The sequence below is a fragment of the Cucurbita pepo genome, chromosome LG02 (assembly GCF_002806865.2).
Source record: "Cucurbita pepo subsp. pepo cultivar mu-cu-16 chromosome LG02, ASM280686v2, whole genome shotgun sequence".
Taxonomy (NCBI): Eukaryota; Viridiplantae; Streptophyta; class Magnoliopsida; order Cucurbitales; family Cucurbitaceae; genus Cucurbita; species Cucurbita pepo.
In genome coordinates, this window is record NC_036639.1 from 6165791 (window position 1) to 6172166 (window position 6376).

The 6376-nt window shown below is 33.9% G+C and overlaps 1 pseudogene; it reads left to right on the forward strand.

Annotated features, from left to right (window-relative positions):
- The first annotated feature begins 206 nt into the window (after positions 1-206).
- On the forward strand, positions 207-1917 carry LOC111788911 (annotated as a pseudogene).
- Positions 1918-6376: the final 4459 nt, after the last annotated feature.

Below are 6376 nucleotides of genomic sequence, written 5' to 3' on the forward strand. Positions count from 1 at the left end.
CAATATCATAATAATTTCCCGTATTAGCACTACGCTCATTTCATTGGCAAGCGAGCCCTTAAATTAATAATCTATAATGGGTTCTCTCAACCTTCCCTCCCTTCATTTCTTCTTATTATTATTATAATTTGATTTGCGGTTCTTCATCAGACCTGATACTCTAACACTGATTACGGAGTTCTTCGCCTCATTTTCAGGTAATCGATTTTAATACCCTAATGCCGTTTCTTTCTTTATCTGTGATGTTCTTTAGATTGAAAAGCTTTTCTGTGGATTTAAATGTGGTTTTGGAACTTTGATTTAGCAAATGGATTTCTGTTTGGATTGATTGATGTTGTTGGGAGAATTACTCGCTTGCGTTAGGGTTTAGATTACTGGAATTGATTGATTGATTGATAGATTGATTGATAGATTGATTGATAGATTGATTGATAGATTGAAGCAATTCAAAATCAGGGGAAAATAAGAACTACTATGCTTCTATTTGGATCCAAACAGGGCGTGAATTAGAGTATGAAATATTTGAAGGCATCCATGATTCCCGGGGGGGTTTCTTATGGAAGTGGTGACTGGCAAGGATCTATGAGGGTTCCTTATCAACACCCACAATATCATGATAGTAGTCGATATCAATCTTCGGTTCGTGGCAGCTTTCCATTGACAATGGGAAGCTTGCAACAGAGGGATCGTTGGATTGGACTTGGCGACTATGATAACAGGGAGAGGGGCAATGATATGACAAGCGATGAAGATGAGGAGGGGATCTATGTTCATAATGATGCTCGTAACGAGAAGAATGGATCGCAATGGCAGCGTGTGAAGTGGACGAACAAGATGGTGAAGCTCTTGATTACTGTTTTATCCTATATGGGAGAGGATTCTGGTTCTGGATGTGGAAGCTTAGGGACAAGGAGACTTGTAGTGTTACAAAAGAAGGGGAAGTGGAAATCGGTTTCGAAGATAATGGGCGAGCGAGGTTATCATGTTTCGCCCCAGTAATGTGAGGATAAATTTAATGATCTCAACAAAAGGTATAAGAGACTGAATGATATGCTCGGTAGGGGGACGTCCTGCAAAGTTGTCGAGAACCCTGCGGTTTTGGACGAGATAGATTATTTGAAAGCAAAGGAAAAGGATGATGTTAGGAAGATTCTAAACTCCAAGCATTTGTTCTATGAGGAGATGTGTTCTTATCATAATGGTAATAGACTGCATTTGCCTCATGAACCAGAATTGCTTCATTCTTTACAGTTGGTGCTCGATTTGTAACGAATCAAGTTGCAGCTGAAACTGATAGAATTTGTCAGTTACAACAGCTACGGATCGAGTCGCATTGTATTGAGTTAGAAGAGAAACGGGTTCGAATCGAAATAGGGAGATTGGAATTGGAGAACGAACGTATGAAGTGGGAGCGATTTAAGAAGAAACGAGAGCGGGAATTGGAAAATTTGAAGTTGGAAAATGAGAGGATGAGGCTTGAGAATGAACTCATAGCATCACAACTGAAGAAAAGGAGATGCTCTCATCTTCACAGGATTTGAACTCTGTTTTTGAAGAACTAAATATTCCCCTTGGAGTCTCCATTTCCAAAGCCATGTAGCGGCCCATATAGAGAGGCCCATATAGAGAGGCCCATATAGAGGCCCAACTGAATCGTTAAAAGAATGAAAAAACAGCCCAAGCTTTATCCTCTTATCCATTTGCATCTCTCAACATCAGAGAGGTTGACATCAGAGAGAGAGAGAGAGAGAGAGAGAGAGAGATACACAAATTCTTGGTCTTTATTTTGTTGTGTGGGCACATGGGGGGCCTCCCATAATGGGCTTTTTTTGGGGAATTGTTTGGGCCCACATGGGGGCCCATATACAAAATGTACCTCTTCTCTTAATTAACTTTGTACTTCTTTTTAATTGTTTACAATAAGTTAGTGGGTAATCATTATTTGATTAAGCTTAGAAGCTTTATGATTAGTATAGAATTAAGCATATATATATATTACACACAAAAAGCTTAGTACTTCATCATCACATGCTCTCATGTTCCAATGATGTCCACAATTGCAGCAATTCAATGTGTATGTGTTCTTTATTTAGATATTAAATAAAAAAAATTAAAAAAAAAAGGCATAATAATAATAATAATAATAATAATAATAATGTGAAAAGTGATAATTCAGCATTAAAAACACTATTAATGCAAGAAATCCTCAGCACATGCTTTTGATGACCCTTCTAATTTACTCTTTTCTTTCAACCCCACATTCACTTTTAAGTAAAGTACCATTTAAATTGTAATTTAATCAAACTTCACCCAGTAATATTCAAAATAGGTTACTTTTAGAATAGTAAAAAAAAAAAAAAAAAAAAAAAAAAAAAAAAAAAAAAAAAAAANATTTGAACCGTTTATGGTAAATTTGAAGGGCATTTTAGGTAATTTTAATAAGTACATGATGATTAAGAAAAAGAAAATTAGAGAATTAAAAAAAGTGGTTACCTTGAAAGCACTACTCTCTAAAAAGACCTTATATTATTATTATTATTATTATTATTATTATTATTCCAAGCTTATTCTAAAACCAAAGGTGCTTTTGAAAAGTACTTAATAAGTAAAAACGTGGGTAATTAAGTTATCCACATATTTGATATTGTTTTTTTTTTTCTTAATTAAAAAATAAATTATAAATAATAAAAAAAATGTATAAAAAAAAAAAAAAAGAAAAAAAAAAGAAGAAGAATCATTATATTATAATGGGTGGAGTTCATAGTTAAGGTTATGTTAAGGGGAGTCTTGTTTTCACACCTCTGATGTCATGTCAGGATATTATATATATTATAAAAACAAAATGATTTAAGTAATAGCTAATATATATATTAAAAATAATAATTTGTGGACAAAATTTCACCCCTCCCTCAGCCCCCACAAAACAAGGAAAGAAAATGACGTGAATTTGAAACTAAAATTTTCACTCATACAAAAATATTTATTTATTTTCAGAATTTTAAATTTTAATTTCAATATAAAATTAAAAAAAAAAAAAAAAAAAAAGAAAAAAAAAAAAGGGGTTAATCCAGAAGATGCAAGTGACATTCACATCACATGCCCATGTGAACTAACCCACCCTTTTTGTGTTTCACAACTTGAGTCCTTTCATAATAAATAATTGGTAATTTTTATTTTAAAAATGATCCCAAACCTCCACATGATATTATCTGCGGTTAAAAAGTAAAATTGAAAGGTGAAAGTAAAAAACATAAGCAAACATGATGATTACAAATGTGGAAGTGGGTGTGTGAGATCCAATGTGGTTGTTCCACCTTTTTTTCTAAAATATAATAATAATAAAACTTAAAATTTGGAACCACCATACACATGGACACATGTGATTGGGTTGTAAAGACATTATGGGTGTTTGTTACTGTACACCCCACCTCATTCTATGCCATCCATATTCATGACCTTATAATAACATTAAAAATTACAAATATTTATTTATAAGATTCACATTTAGAGAGAGAAAAAGAAGAAAAGAAGAGAGAGAGAGAGTTGTGGAAGTAGGTGTTAGGCTGTAAATACAAAACAAGGTGGGGGCATAGTGGGGGGTACCCCCCATCTCTCTTCCACCTCTCTTACATAAGGCATCTATCCCTTCCCATATATATTATAATAATAATAGTAATACTTTCAAAATAAAGTTATGTCCTAATTATAAGGACCAAATACTTTGTAGTTATTATTATTATTATCTTTTTTTTTTTAAATGAAAATTCAGAATTAAAATAGAATATCTCAAACTATTATTATATTATTAATAATAATAACAATAATAAAATATTAGAAAAAGAAAATACTTTTCTTTCCTTGAAAGCAAATGGCAATAAATCACTCCACCGGTTGATTTTTATATACAAAGCCTTTTCTTTCTATTATTTATATATATTTTTATTTTTTACTTTTCTCATTTAGATAACATAGAGGAACATATTTTCCTATATAAAATATATAAAATTTAAATAATTAAGGTTACTATCGGTAACAGCCCAGATCCACCGCTAGCAGATATTGTCTTCTTTGGGCTTGCCCTTTCGAGCTGCCCTTAAGGTTTTAAAAGGCGTCTGAATTTCCACCCTCTTCAGGGTTTTTCCTTCCTCCAATCGATGTGTGACCGCTGTTCTCCTCCCCAACCAATGTGGGACATCACAGTCCACCTCCCTTCAGGGTCCAGCGTCCTCGCTGGCACTCTTTTCTTCCTCCACTCGATGTGGGACTACCCCCAAATCCACCTCCCTTTGGGGCCCAACGTCCTTACTGGCACATCGCCTCGTGTCTACCCTCTTTGACGAAGAGCAAGAAGGCTGGCACATCATCTGGTGTCTGACTCTAATATCATTTGTAATGGCCTAGATCCACCGCTGGCAAATATTATCCTCTTTAGGCTTTCCCTTTCAGGCTTCCCCTCAAGACTTTAAAACGCGTTTGCTAGGGAAAAGTTCCACACCCTTATAAATGGTGGTTCGTTCTCCTCCCAAACCAATGTGAGATATCACATTATAGTCCAACAAGCTTACATTTTGCAAAACATCAAATTAAATCAATATTTCGAGAACAAATATTATTTCACTATGAAGTGAAAATTTTAAAAACTCCCGACACGCAAAAGACTATTATTCGAATTTTAGGGACCAACTAAAAATTGAAGACATCGAATGATACCGTAAAATTTAGGGTTTAGTTGAGAAATGGTAAACTAATTGAAATTCTCGAAAAATTGAGTTGAATTGAACCAACACATATGACCGTCTTTGTGTTGAGTTTCTTTTTCTGGTTCCTAACCTAGACATCATGTGAAGAGAGTTATTAATGGAAGTTAAAGTTTTGAAGCTGAAAAAGTAGAGGGTAGTTAATAATTATTTACCTGATCAACCTAACAAAAGTGAATACTCTTTTCTTTTTATCTGTTGCAATCTGATAATTCAAAGAACAATCTATACACAGAATCTCTCAATGTCCCATCATTTTCTCAACAAAATTACAAGTGAAATAAATAGAATTTGAATCATGAATGAAAATTCTAAATCAATCCTGATTTTGTTTGCTGCCTATGACCTATAAATTTATTGTACATGGATAGCGATGGTCTATGCAAAATAATACACCTTCAAGGAGTTTGTTGCTAAATATTCAAGTAAGGTGGCTGATGATGGAGATGATGGGAGAAATAGTTAAACTTTTAACGATTTTGCAAGAAAGATTTTACCTTAAATATTATAGTGAGTTTGAACACGGGTAAAGACTGAGTTATTAGGTCATATAGATTCAATGGAATGGAGGACTTGAACGAGTAAAGTTTCACATTCAAATTGAAAAGTTGCTAGTCACATGGTTATGGAATGCATTAGCAAATATTTAATAAGATTTCTTGTCTCACGAACACAATAAAGATAGACATGTTTTATTGATTGTTTGTCAAATAATGAGAATTATGCTATGAGTTGCATGGGATCATTGTCAAATGTCGTTCATTACAAGAGTTAATTTAGACTATGGATTATGGATGGTTTTTTCAAGTTATGTGAGGTAGGGAATCAAGAAGAGTTCACTTAAACCAGGGTCTTTTGAGACAAGAGTCTTATCTACACATTTTCCAAATTTAACAACTTCTTTCATTAGCTATCAAATTTCATTGTTTCCAGCCATCATTGCTATGATTAGTTCTATGATCGAAATATTAAAATATTAAAATCATAAAACCAACAACTCAATCTAAAATTTAATATCAAAATTTTCATAAAACAATTCGTGTAAAATAATGACAAAAGAAAAAGGAGAAAACAAAGTCGAGAGCTACGGATCTAAAGTAAGACTTTGTTCCATCACTACCTCAATAGACTGTGTCACGGTCATGCTCCCGTAGTCGCATGCCCATAACATGTCAAACCCTTTATTTGCTTTCATGTTGCATTGTTTTACTATTGTAATGATTGTCGGGCGAAATCATGTCTAGGCCTGTCAGAAATAGATCGCCTCAAAATGTACCATACGGGAACCAAGTAGTCATCAAACCTCCACCGACCAAGTATTGTAATCTTTCCTGCCCACATGTTTTCAATGCAATTAAATTTTACAATGCTTAATTTCCACTTGTTTTCAACAATTTTCTTCAACCACATTTTCTAAAATCTTTTCTCTCAAAGCATGGCTCCGAGGCTCGACCATATGTCAGAATTGACCTCAAAGTTCGATTTTCACACAACTAACTTGTTCACTAGATTAGAACAAGCGCTGCACAGCCACTAATTCGCTACCTAGAAAGTCTGATTGTGACAAGTAGTATCAGAGCTTTGTTAGTTCCTAGTCCCATCAAAGACTGAAACGATGT